We start from the raw sequence: 14,269 nt of genomic DNA, 5'->3' as shown, positions 1-14,269 counted from the left end.
GACTATTCGAGGAGTCACGGAACAGCCACAGAGAAGTCAGGGAAAAGGAAGCGGTAACTGCTACAGCCGTGGCAAGTCAGGGCCTTTCGGTAAGGATGGTAGAAATAGGAATAACAGCAACGAACGAGTGAGACAACCAGGATCGTGCCCAAGATGTAAAAGAGGAAAGCATCGGGCTCACATGTGCAGGTCAAAGATGGACATCGACCGCAAACCCTGACGGCGGTCGGGAAACTACGAGAGGGGGCAGCCTCGACCCCCTCAAACGATCGGGGCCGTGTCAGTCTACCCACCCCAGGGATGACCGGAGACCAAACGGAACGAGCCGCGCTAGGAAGCGCAGGACTGGACCTCCGTCCCGCCGCCCGCTACGTATTAACACCCGAGGTGGGACCCCGAGCCGTACCCACGGGGGTATATGGGCCTCTGCTAAGAGACACTGTAGGCCTCTTAGTAGGACGTAGCGGGTGAACAAGGAAGGGACTTCAAGTTTTTCCGGGCGTCCTAGACTCCGACTATACCGGGGAGCGAAAGGTCATGCGTATAGCTCCTCTCGATAGCGTGACATTCGCCCCTGAAGTGAGAATCGCGCAATGGATATTATTGCCCTTTCGGAAGACAGGAGGAGTTGTATCTCAACAGGAGAGGGGAAATCATGGCCCTGGCCCTTCCGATAGAGCCCACTGGATTCAAACAGTGGGGTCCGAGAGACCTGAAAGAGAACTGCCGAGCGATGGTAAGAAACGGAATGGATTGCTAGACACAGGAGCTGATGTTTCAGTCATTAGTCAGCGATACTGGCCATCCCAGTGGCCTGTGCAACCTGCCATGACTTCTTCGCCAGGAATTGGACAGACTCCATCCATCCATCCATCCATCCATCCATCCATCCATCCATCCATCCGCGCTGCAAAGTACACAGGTTCTGACACGGCGAGATGCGGGGGGGAAAGCCCGGTGCATTTCAACCTTATGTATTGCCTTTTCTGCCACGTCATCTGTGGGGCCGAGATGTTCTCAAAAATATGGGAGTGTTCTTGTCTAGCCCCAATCCTAAGGCAGCTAGCTCATCGTATGTTAGACCCGGGTTACATGCCGGGCGGGGCAGGGACCGGGCCAAGACGGCCAGGGGGTAGAACGGCCCATTCCCTGCCAAGGCCAACTGACAAAACAAGGTCTTAGCTGTGACTCCAGTGTGTCCTGAAGGTCACTGCTCTTCCTGCCTCACCCGGCCACCTGACACTCCCGTATTGGGTGGGGCCGTGGCCTCTCTCAGAGGAAAAAATTCAAGCAGCCCGGCAATTGGCGCAGGAACAGTCAGCTCAGGGGCACACGGAGGAATCTAAATAGTCCTTGGAATACACCTATATTTGTTATTAAGGGAAAAAAATCTGGAAAGTGGAGGCTATGACAGGATTTAAGTGCCGTAAATAAGACTACGGAAACGATGGGGCCTTTCCCACCAGGTCTGCCCTCTCCGGTGGCCGTCCCCGCGGGATGCCGTTGACTAGTATTCGACGTGAAAGACTGCTGTTTCACCATCCCGTTCTACCCTGCAGATTGTAAAAGATTTGCCTTCGGCGTTCCTTCCGCCCATTTTAAGGAACCGATGCGGAGAGATCGCTGGAGAGTTTTGCCCCGGGGCGTGGCGAACAGTCCCACACGGCGTCCAAAATTTGCGGCTACGGCCACGAAAGAGAATCGAAAGATACATCCGGAAGCCCACGTCATCCATTCTACGGATGATGTTTTCGCGGCTCATCGTGATCTAGAAAACTTAGAAGTGATTTACTCAGAGTTAAGCACTTCAACTAAATGGATCTGGCCTCGTCCTAGCCCCCGAAAAGGTTCAACAGGCCACGCCTTATCATCGCTCAGGGCAACCGATCGAAGGGCGGAAGGAAAGTAAGGCCACAAAGATTTCAGTTCGGAACAGACAGTCTATCCACCCTGGTTGATTTCCAAAAAACTTTTGAGGGACGTGAATTGGCTAAGGCCTTCTTTAGGCTTAACCACGGGTGAATTAAAAGCACTCTTTGACACACTCCGTGGCGACCCTGACCTCGAGAATTAACCGTGGAGGGACAACGGGCTCTAGAGACGGCAGAGAAGGCTATCGTCGGAATGGATGACACAAGAGCCTGGCAACTCATCATCTTACCTACCCATTCTCCGCCCGCTGGGCTGTCTTGGCAAGAAGCTCCACTAGAAGGGGTTCATTTACCTTCCTCCGGAAAAATGGTGATCACACCTTATGCCCCATCGGTGGCCCCATGAACATCGCAGGGTAGAAAAAGAGCTCTAGAGTTTTTTGGGAAACAGCCTGCCGCTGTTACGGTGCCTCGCGCTTCCGTGCAGCCGCAGCGGTGGTGGCAAAATGAAACTTTACGGCAGATCGCTTTTGCAGAGGACAGTGGGCAGATCGACTGCCGTTATCCATCAGAGAAATGACGACAGCGATTCATTCAAAACCCTGTGATATTCCCACAGATGATCTCTCGAGAACCCCTGACTGATGCTCTTTGAGTGTTGACTGATGGGCCGACGTCTGGAATCGCCAGCTATGTCGTCAATAATCGGGGCCGTCCATCGAAGACTCGAGAAACCTCTGCACAGACCGTAGCGTTAGTAGCTGTCATTGCAGGATGTCAACGCTTGCAAGACGTCCCATGTAGTTTGTACACAGATTCTGAATACACTGTATCTATCCTTCGAGGTTTGGAGACGGCTACCCCGACTGACAGGGATCCCTCTACAGTCACAGCCGCTCTCTTGTCTTGACGGCAACGGATTGAGCCACGAACCTCACCCTGTTCTGTGGGACATATCGGAGCTCACTCAGTGCTCCTCGGACCTTTCGCAGAAGGAAATGCGCAAGCAGACATGTTGACTCGTGGCGCTTCCTTAGTCATTTCCTCTGTTGAACAAGCACGAGCCTCACACGCTCCGCATCATCCAAATGCTTCGGGTTTAAGAAAACGATTGAACACGACCCGTGAAGCCGCCCGGCGAATAGGAAAGGAGCGTCAAAACTGTCCCGAGCCCATGCCCCTCGCACCTCAGTACGGTGTGAATCCACGGGGATTGCTCCCAGGACATATCTGGCAGACGGATGTTACTCCTATAGCCGAATTCGGTCGCCAGTCATTTGTGCACGTCACAGTGGCCACTTATTCTGGATCTTTAGTGGCAAGCGCGCATCCTGGGGAAAACACGAGACGGGTTATCTGTCATGTATTATCATGTTTTGCCATCTCGGGCATTCCAAAAATTCTAAAAACCGACAATGGGCCTGCGTTACGCTAGCAAAACTTTTACAGAGTTTCGTGCAACTTTCCAAATGACTCCTATCCCAGGCATTCCTTATCATCCTCGGGGCCGGGGGATCATCGAGCGAGCCCACGGGACCTTAAAGGCTCACACTGCAAAAATAAAGAAGGGGGAATATACCTGCCATTCTCCTAGTAAAATACTTCATCTCTCTTTATGGACCCTTAATTTTTAAAAATCGGATGCAGAAGGTTTCTCAGCAGCTGAGCGGCATCGGAGACAGCCCCCCCCCCCCCGTGGATGAACTGATCGAAACACCTGGAGGATTTGTGGAGACCTTACCGCCAACGGAGCACGGGCGAGTTCAACCTAATGTACGGAAGTTAGTAGCAAACGCGGACATTGCCGCAGTGAGACGTAAAGGTGAGACTCATCCAAATGGGAGCCGTTCTGTTAAAGGAGGTTTAGCCCGTGTTCCTCCTCCTTACGTATGACTGTTAGGTAAGGTTTGGATGAAGAAATTAGCTGATTCTTGCTCCATCAAGTGTGTACGCTGTAACCTCACCAACTGCGTGTCTAGTGCTCATGCAAACTCGGATTGGTTGGCATCGCACCAACCTGCGTTCGTCACGCTTCCAGTCGAGAGGCAAGGACGCTGGTATGCTGCAGGCAGAGCCCAAGAGATATACCTCGGCGCGGCGGCCGACGCAACGCCGTGAGCGCACTCCGGCAAACGTGCTTCCTTGGCACGCCGGGAAGTGGCAGCGCCCGCCTGAGGCACCTCTAAGAGGCCGCGTCCACCATACCCTGACCTTGTGCTCCATCGGGCGCCCGGCTGGACGTGTCACCATCCCACTGGTCAGATACCCTTTCTAGACTAAGAGAGCATAGAATCACTCTGAATGGGGGTGGGATAGGGTAAAGACCATCTTACGGGGATATGGAGTTAAGGCAACGTATCTATTGACGTTCCATGCTGATATAAATGCCATAGAAGGCTGCTCCTCTCGATACCTCACCCGCAGACTTAGCAAAAGAACTGTTTGACAAGTTTTCTGATATGATCTCTACACATAGTTTACCTTCACGATTCTATTCTGGTATTATGTTGTTGGCCAGAGTGTTCATGTTCCTATGTTTATTCCCGGTCTGTGTCCAAGCGGAAACACAAAGCCTCTCAGAGCTGCAGACAGGAGTCCACTGGCTCCAGTGAAAAAGTAAAGAAGGGGGAGCCGTTGGGAGCCGGTGACGTGTCTGGACGTGGCCCACGTGGCCCGAGGGCCTGGAGCCAGGGGCTCCACCCTCCCCGCAGGTTCCCGTGGGGAGCCGAAGAAATGAAGATCAGTGGCACAGGTCTGGGCTCACGCAGGAGGCAGGACGTTGACCCTGAAAGTGTGTTTGTGCAACCTGGAAAGAACTACTCTGTATCACCCTCCCCTCCTTACCGGTTGTTTGTTACTCACTCTATAAGAAAGGCGTTGAAGCCATTGGGGGCTGCACCTCATCGGAGGGCAGCCCTCCCGATCCCATAACTGCGATTGTCTCTTTCATTCCCACCACTCGAACTCAGATCTGTTCGTCTTTCAGGCTGGTTCCTGACAATTCCCCAATGCTGTCGACTGGGCTCTGGGCTCAGGCCGGGAACAGAGAGGGGCCGCGTCCTACACGCACCCCTTGTTCCCCAGAGGAGTCCCCATCAGAGCAGAAAGGAGGGGCGTGCAGCCCTCCCAAGGCCAGGGGAACCTTCGTGTGGCCAGGGCCCAAGGCAAGCAACATCCACTGAGGGGACAGGTGTGTCTCCTCTGTTCATCGTCACGTATGAAATGAGGGGCTAAACTGCTCCTCTCCGGAGCAGGATCTGAACCCTTTGGGATTCTGCTTCCAGGCGGCAGTGGGCGACGGGGGCGGGGGGGGGGGTTGTTGTTCAAGGCAAGTCAGTCACCGCAACGCTCTGTGCATAGGCATGTTTCTCACGTGGACACACCTCAGTAGTGAGGAGAGAGGTTTCCAGATCGAACTGAGTGACAGGAGCGAGGAGCGCCCAGCCGGCGCCAGGGGAGGCAAGCGGGCAGGCAGGCCGGCGGGGACTCTCTAGTCCCATGGTCCGAGTCCCCTCCGCTCCCCTCCGCCCCACCGCCGTCTCCCCGGGCCTACTTCTCAACCAGAGAGGCAGAGGGGAGGGCGGTCCCAGAGCACATCTCTTGTCCTCCACAAACACCTCGCCGCCTCGGCCGCTTGGCCTGAGATAGCCAGCCACCCGGCTCTCGCCCTGCCCGATTGATTTTCCTGCGGCCCAGAGGCCCCGGTTCAGGACCGAGGATGAAACCCCTACCCTGCGGTTCCCCAGCCGGAGGGGCCCGTGGGTGGGCGGGGAACCGGCAAGGTGGCGGTGGTGTCGTGGGGGCGGGGAGGACCGGGCGATTCACTGTGACCGGCCTCACTCAGTAAATAGCTCCTTTCAAATGCAGAAAGCTGTCGGGTAAAGTCAGAGCCTCCGACCTCGCCTCGGGCTTCTTCGACTGCCCCACCCTTACTGAGGCCGCAGCCCCGCGAACCACGGGAAGGGAGGGTGTTGGAGGAGCTGGCCGGCCCCGGTCTGTCCGGGGCGCAAAGAGCCCCCTCCGTTGGCCAAGCCTGGAAAGCTCCCTCCCTCCACCGTTAGAGAATCACGGGGTGGGGGTGGGGATGAAGGGGCGCGAGGCCGCGGGCGGGGCGCGGCTGAGGGGCTCGGGTCCAGGGCCCAAGTCTTAGGTCAACCGGCCGGGCGGGCGGGGCTCAGCGGTGGAGCAGCGATCTGGAACCCAGGAGGTCGGGGTTCGATTCCCGGTCAGGGCACATGCCCGGGTTGCGGGCTAGGCAGCGGGCCCATGACTCTCTCCTCATCGATGTCTCTATCTCTCTCCCTCCCTCCCTCCCTCGCCTTTCCTCTCTCTGAAATCAATTAAGATATATTTGAAAAGAAAAAAAGAAAAGAAAAGAAAAGAAAAGAAAAGAAAAGAAAAGAGAAAAGAAAAGAAAAGAAAAGAAAAGAAAAGAAAAGAAAAGAAAAGAAAAGAAAAGAAAAGAAAAGAAAAGAAAAGAAAAGAAAAGAAATTCCATTTTAAAAAGAAGGAGCCAAGGGTTGGAGGGTGATGGGGGGGGGGGCGGGGGAGAGGAACCAAAGAATTGATATGCCTGTAGGCACAACCCAAGGACCGGGCCATTCTTTGTGAACGGCCTCACTCAGTAAATAGCTCCTTTCAAATGCAGAAAGCTGTCGGGTAAAGTCAGAGCCTCCGACCTCGCCTCGGGCTTCTTCGACTGCCCCACCCTTACTGAGGCCGCAGCCCCGCGAACCACGGGAAGGGAGGGTGTTGGAGGAGCTGGCCGGCCCCCGGTCTGTCCGGGGCGCAAAGAGCCCCCTCCGTTGGCCAAGCCTGGAAAGCTCCCTCCCTCCACCGTTAGAGAATCACGGGGTGGGGGTGGGGATGAAGGGGCGCGAGGCCCCGGGCGGGGAGGGGCGGGAGGCGGGGAGCGGCTGAGAGGCCCAAGTCGAGGGCCCAAGTCTTAGGTCAACCGGCCGGGCGGGCGGGGCTCAGCGGTGGAGCAGCGAGCGATCTGGAACCCAGGAGATCGGGGTTCGATTCCCGGTCAGGGCACATGCCCGGGTTGCGGGCTAGGCAGCGGGCCCATGACTCTCTCCTCATCGATGTCTCTATCCCTCTCTCCCTCCCTCTCCTTTCCTCTCTCTGAAATCAATGAAGATATATTCCAAAAAAAAAAAGATTCCATTTTAAAAAGAAGGAGCCAAGGGTTGGAGGGTGATGGGGGGGGGGGGGAGAGGAACCAAAGCATTGATATGCCTGTCGGCACAACCCACCCAAGGACACGGACCGTGGCGCGGGAGTGGGGTGGGGCCGAGTGGGTCATCGGGGAGAGAAAGGGACATCGGTGACCTATGAGGCAAAAATTAAATAAATGAATAAAAAGAAGGAAACATGGCGCTCATTGGAGCGCCGCCAAGAGACTCTTGCAAAATCTTTCCAAACGCGCTCCAGAGAAAAATGCCGAAACAAAGAAAAAAGGGAGGCTTCTCGGTCATCCCGGAACATGCCAAGGAGCCTCCCAGGGTGAAGGGTCAGGGTTCGTTCCCTTTCGCCCACGAGACGGATAGGCTAGGCGGTGGGAACGTAGTCCACGCGAGAGACAAGGTCTAAGGCGACCAGGCCTCCTTCCGTCTCTGTTGCACAGACCTAAACCACCACGCCATGGCTCGGCTCGCTCTTCGGTGCTTGTCTTTCTTTTAAAATATTCCATGTGCCCGGCCGGGCGTGGCTCAGCGGTTGAGTGTCGACCTAGGATCCGGGCGATCAGGGTTCGATTCTCGGTCAGGGCACACGCCCGGGTTGCGGGCTAGGCAGCGGGTCCGTGACTCTCTCATCAGCGATGTCTCTATCTCGCTCTCTCCCTCTCCTTTCCTCTCTCTGAAATCAACCACGATCTATTTTAAAAAATAAAAAATAAAATATTCCACGTGACAGCTATCTTAGCGCTTCTATGTCTCCGCAGCTCCGTCCCTCCAAAAGATTCCACCTCCACTTCCAATCACCCGCATGAAACAAGCGGCATTTTCCAGCTTTCAGGTTTTCCCAGACGACGAATGTGGAGTGGACCTCGAAAAAATGATGAGGATTTTAAAGAAGGGCTCTTCAGTGTATGGAACCAAAATCAAACGTATTTTGCTCAAGTAAACAGCCCCCCCCCCCCCCCCCCCCTCAGGATTTGTCCTCCACCAGAAAAGGAAGTTCAAAATCAGAAACCCTCTCCCGGGTAACTCTTTGGTTAGGTGAAATCAGTGTGAGCCACTTGTCAGTTTAGGACTCCAAACAGTTCCACGCGATGCCGGCGAAGAGTCGATGCTCTTCATCTTTATAAAATGCTTTGCCTGTTTTCGCGTGCTTTTTTTTTTTTTTTTTTTTTTTTAAATGCTCAAACGGATGGCCCCAACTTCCGACGTCCAAATCATAAAGGAGTATCTCTGTTCTTCCCTTCCCACCCCTCCTGCTTTTCTTCCCGTCCCAGTTTCTCTGGAGACGTATACGCAGGTGGTCTAACTCCCGATACGTGGATATACCGCCGTGAGGGGCGAGAGGCGCTTTGGTTCAATGAGACCGAGCCAATGACTCAAGTTCAAGAAGGGAGACAGAGACGCACATAAAGCAAAGCACACAGGGTTTATTGACCAGCTCCCGATGGTTCTCGGCACCGGCAGGGCCACCCGGAGGATCCTCCGAAAGACACACACACACACACACACACACACACACACACACACACACACACTCACACACACGAGGTTTGGGGATGCGGCCGCGACGGCGTCGGTCACTCACTGCGGTCGTCCGGAAGCTCTCGCGGAGAGACGCAGGGCCGAGCGAGGCAAGGGTCAGCTTTCCCGGAGCTGGAGACGAAGTCTGTGGAGAGGGCAGACAAGCGTCCAAGGATGTGGCCGAAAAGCTCCTGCTTTTAACAGTCGAGTTGAAGGGTGTGGTGCGTCTTCAGTGTGTCTTATCGGGGTCCTACAGAGCGCGGGGGCCCGGTCGGAGGCCGGGGCTACAAAGTGTTCCTCTTATCGTGGCACGCGGGCATCCTAGTGACACTCGGTCACAGAAAATGGAGTTCCTTATTTCAAGTCTAATACACGCATCCAACTTATCTTCACACCTGTATTTCTAGAGCAGTCCACCCGGCGAGTCCCGCGGATTTAGTCCAAGGGAATCAGACTAAAAAGGTTTCTCCTTCCGGGGAAGAAGAGTAGAACTCATCTTAAGAAAGAGACAAAGCAAAAAGAAACCAGCCAAACCGAGAGCCATTTCCTTAACCAGGGTCCAAGCGTTTTGTACAGAAGAAAGTGCATGTTGAATGAGGGTCACGGGGTTCCTCGCGTTCCAGTTGGGAGCGCAAGGTACGATCCTCCAAAGCGAGAGGAGGGTACCTCCGAGACGGCGGGCGGTGTGTCGCTTCCCGACGGCCTCCTCGGTCGCGATGGTTCCAGCATTCGGTCCGTAGACGATGTGATGCGATGTAGTTCGTCTATCGGCTTCTTGAGTTGTTGAAGCGTCTTCTCGGTGAGACCCTCAAGCTGTGCTCGCCTAGTAAAAGATTCGTTAAGGGTAGGCGGGGCGGTAGGACGCTTGGTAGTAAGGGTAGGGACAAGGGGCATAGAAGGATGCCAAAAGACAGTTGAAGGTTCTGTCTAAGTAGTATCACGTGTGACGCGACTTATAGAAACGTTCCTAGCATTCGTAAGGAGGGAGTCACGATTCACGCCTCGAACGTTGACATCCGAGAAGGTCTTAGGGTCAAAGTAGGAAACGTTAGAGAAACAGATGTCTTCCTAAAGAGCAGAAAGCGGGTCTAGGCTGATGTGGGAGTCAAGGAACGGGAAAAGAGTCTGCATCAAGCGCATGATGAGCAACAGAGACAGCGGGTGAGGATTCGAGAAGATCTGATCTCTGGAAGAAGCAGGGGTCCACGAACAAAAGATCACCTACAGGTAAGACATGATCTTCCCCTATCTCGGTAGGGATGTCCGCAGCGGAGTGGGCTAGGAGATCTTCTCCGCCGATAGCCGTGAGAATAGATAGTTCGCAGTCTGCCACGGCACAAGCAACAGGTTCAGAGAAGTCAACTCTCGCAGTAGCGTCGCTCCACGAGGGATGAAATCCGGAACCTCGCTGCATTCGACGAAGCGTGTCTCTGCGGGCCTGAGTCAAACGGTCTTGAATCGTGATGCATCGGCATTTGAGCGGATCCATTTGGAATGGAATATCGAGGTCCCCTGGGTCCACGTGAAGCTTTCGGACAGCCTCATCCTGTTGTTTCGTCGCTTCAGATCATCATCCGACTTGTCGTTGAGTCCGCGCGGGCCAGCGCGTTCACCGAATCGAAGGACGATGAGACTAACCTCATCATTTTTGCCTGGTCCGTGGCCGTTTCTGACACGAAGACATTTAAGTCACGTGTCAGCCTGTTGACCTTCATAGACTTAGCTATAGATACGGTCAGGGAGAGAGACGCCATCGCAAAGGAGGCTGCGTCGCGTGGTAGGAGTTTCCCGACGCGAGAACGAAAACGTTGGGGAAAGGGCGGTCATCGTAAGCGAAGTTGTTGTGAAACGCGTGTTTTCTCGTGGGGTCGTGGCCGGGCGGAAGTGCCGTTCTGGGGTTGATTCGGGAGCTCCCAGGCTCCCTAAACAAAGTTGAGTAAGAAATTCTGTTGGTGTGGACAAGGGGAGTCTCTGAGGTGGATCTCTATCTTCTGCATCCATTGCTCGTCGGGCTATCGTTCTAGAACCTTTCGGTCTAGAAATCCAATCCGTTGCAGCCTGACCCGGTCCATATTCAGAAAGGCTTTGAACACCATCCAGGGTTCCTTGAGCGATTCCCATCGCTCCACCCGAGAAAGCAGAACAAATAGGTTGTGGGTAAGCCGTCGCATCTAATCAAGCAAACCTAGCGTACCACGAAGGGTTGATAAGATCGGGATAGAATCTGCGGCAACGTCTCCGTCGTGGCGGTGGGTTCGGGTGTGAAAGTGGGTAAAGAGGAGCAGAAGGTTGTCAAGGCTGGGTCGCGGTCGGTGCCGAAGGGGTACGAGTAGGAGGTTGTGGTAAAGCCACCAAATCAGCAAGCTCTGGCGCTGGAGGAGGAGTAGGATTCACAAGTGGCACAGTATCAGGCGATGGGGCAACTCTACTTCCTTTAGACGATTTGAAGGGATTCGGTTATGTCGAGCTCCCATCGCTCCAGGATAGACCTGTCAGGATACAGACGGTGTGATTCTAGGACCAAGATGTGGGGGTAGTGAGGTTGGAAACGATATCACGAAGACTTCCTCAACGATGTTCGGTATCATCAGAGCACGCGACGAGTGGGGCGTATGTCCTCCGTCGGCACCGCGTCAGAGTCAGGGTGCCCGTCGCCATGGTGAGGAGCAGAATAAGAGTAAGAAGGAAAGTAACCCGTTTCCCAACGGTCCCTAAACACATCTTTTGAGATCAAGACTATAAGGATCTGTAAGAGAAAGAAAGAAGGTATGGCTGATAGAAGCGCGCCAATGGACGATGATAAGCGTAGGCCTCGAGCCAGGGCTTGAGAACCGCCTATCTCGGCCTGCTGTCCATGTCCCTTATTACGGACAGTCCAATATAGCGAGGCTCCGCCGCGTGCGATCATTTCCCGTGGGGATAAGGAGCCATCTTTAGGATTGTTGGTTAAGATTTTATAAGGCACATTTCTATGGCTTTTAGGTGTAGGCGGAACAAATTCCTAATCCGGGATATTTTTTTCTTTTTCTTTACAGGAAATGTAAATCAAATTTCAGTTTTAGATTTTCTCGTCATTCATTCAAGATAACACACTCTAAATGTCACATCGGTCACAACACGGATGAACCCAGGAACACGTTAAGCGAAAGAACCAGAAACCAAAGGCTGACTAGCGTACGACCGTATTTCCACGAAACAGGCAGACTCGCCAAGTGCACGGGGACAGAAAGCGGATCCGCGGTTGCAGGGCTGGGACGGGAGGCGACCATCGGGGAGCAACTGTCGGTGGGCACGGGGCTTCTTTCTGAGGTGACAGAACTGTCCCGAAAGGAGGTGGCAGCGGCAGATGCACGAGGCCGGGACTATACCGCAGTCCTCTGAGCTGTCCACTCGGAGGAACGGGCTCCACGGTCCGTGAATTACATTTCAATACAGCCGTCCCTGGAAACCGTACACTATTCACAGAGCACGAGATGAATCCCCACAGAGTAACCGCTGGCGGGGTGCTCCCGCTAAACACGCAGAGCTACGGGCGCGGGAGCCCCGGGCTACAAAGTGTTCATCTTATCATCACACGCAGGCATCCCAGTGACAGTCGGTCACACAAAATGGAGTTCCTTATTTCAAGTCTAATACACACATCTATTTCTGTAACACTTCCTCCCAGCCCACCCCACCCCATCCCCCAAGTCTTAAGATGCCCCCCTCCTCTTTCTCTCTCTCTCTCTCTCTCTCTCTCTCTCTCTCTCTCTCTCTCTCTCTCTCTCTCTCTCTCTCCCCACCCTCCCTGCTCCCTTCTTGTCTCTGAAATCAAGAGATATAGTAAAAAAATAAATAAATAAAAGAAAAGGAAAGCATGTAAAACTTTGAGGCAGCAAACACGATCCCCAGACGGCATTCCAGCTTCTAACGTGCCATCCTCCCAGCATCGCGGCTACAGGGACCAGAGCAGCTTCTGAAAGTCTCAGGTGGAGAAAGATGAGCCAAGTGATCGCCTCAGGTAGCAAAACGGATCATGGCTCTTAACTTTCTGGTCAAGTACCCTCCAATGTGTGAATCTGCTATTACTGATCTTTTTCCTTCTTTTTTTTTTTTTTTTGGGGGGGGGGCGCGACACCTGCTTCATCTGCATCATTCCCTCTACTTATCCTACCAGGACGTGGGTGAAGGGGCACACGGCACAGGCCACAGGCGTGGACGCTTCGAGAGCGGAGAACATGGACTTGAAGAGGACCTCAGCTCTCAAAGGGAGGGCTTCGATGCTAACGTCCCCCTCGGCGGGATGGTTTGGAAACTCATCCAACCCTCGATGCGCGGAGGTGACGGGACCCCCATCTCCTAGAAACGCTTCCCCTTCAGGGCCCACAGGTCGATGATTCCCCAATGCTGTGGACTGGGCTCTGGGCTCAAGCCGGGAACAGAGAGGGGCCGCGTCCTACACGCACATCAGCAGCTCACCGAGGCAGCTCCTCTGTGCCTGGGGCCACAGCGGCTCCCCACACCCAATGCTGTTCGACTGGCTCTGGGCTCTGGGAACACGCACCCCTTGTTCCCCAGAGGAGTCCGCATCAGAGCAGAAAGGAGGGGCGTGCAGCCCTCCCAAGGCCAGAGAAACCCTCGTGTGGCCAGGGCCCAAGGCAAGCAACATCCACTGAGGGGACAGGTGTGTCTCCTGTGTTCATCGTCACCTATGAAATAAGGGGCCAAACTGCTCCTCTCCGGAGCAGGATCTGAACCTTTTGGGATTCCGCTTCCAGGCGGCAGTGGGCGACCGGGGGTGGGGGGTGGGGGGTGTGTGGGGGGTGTGTGGGGGGGCGCTGCTCAAGGCAAGTCACCGCAACGCTCTGTGCATAGGCATGTTTCTCACGTGGACACACCTCAGTAGTGAGGAGAGAGGTTTCCAGATCGAACTGAGTGACAGGAGCGAGGAGCGCCCAGCCGGCGCCAGGGGAGGCAAGCGGGCAGGCAGGCCGGCGGGGACTCTCTAGTCCCATGGTCCGAGTCCCCTCCGCTCCCCTCCGCCCCACCGCCGTCTCCCCGGGCCTACTTCTCAACCAGAGAGGCAGAGGGGAGGGCGGTCCCAGAGCACATCTCTTGTCCTCCACAAACACCTCGCCGCCTCGGCCGCTTGGCCTGAGATAGCCAGCCACCCGGCTCTCGCCCTGCCCGATTGATTTTCCTGCGGCCCAGAGGCCCCGGTTCAGGACCGAGGATGAAACCCCTACCCTGCGGTTCCCCAGCCGGAGGGGCCCGTGGGTGGGCGGGGAACCGGCAAGGTGGCGGTGGTGTCGTGGGGGCGGGGAGGACCGGGCGATTCACTGTGACCGGCCTCACTCAGTAAATAGCTCCTTTCAAATGCAGAAAGCTGTCGGGTAAAGTCAGAGCCTCCGACCTCGCCTCGGGCTTCTTCGACTGCCCCACCCTTACTGAGGCCGCAGCCCCGCGAACCACGGGAAGGGAGGGTGTTGGAGGAGCTGGCCGGCCCCGGTCTGTCCGGGGCGCAAAGAGCCCCCTCCGTTGGCCAAGCCTGGAAAGCTCCCTCCCTCCACCGTTAGAGAATCACGGGGTGGGGGTGGGGATGAAGGGGCGCGAGGCCGCGGGCGGGGCGCGGCTGAGGGGCTCGGGTCCAGGGCCCAAGTCTTAGGTCAACCGGCCGGGCGGGCGGGGCTCAGCGGTGGAGCAGCGATCTGG

The sequence above is a fragment of the Miniopterus natalensis genome, unplaced genomic scaffold (genome assembly GCF_054644295.1).
Source record: "Miniopterus natalensis isolate mMinNat1 unplaced genomic scaffold, mMinNat1.hap1 Scaffold_241, whole genome shotgun sequence".
In the NCBI taxonomy this organism is placed as follows: Eukaryota; Metazoa; Chordata; class Mammalia; order Chiroptera; family Miniopteridae; genus Miniopterus; species Miniopterus natalensis.
This window is presented reverse-complemented; position numbering follows the sequence as displayed.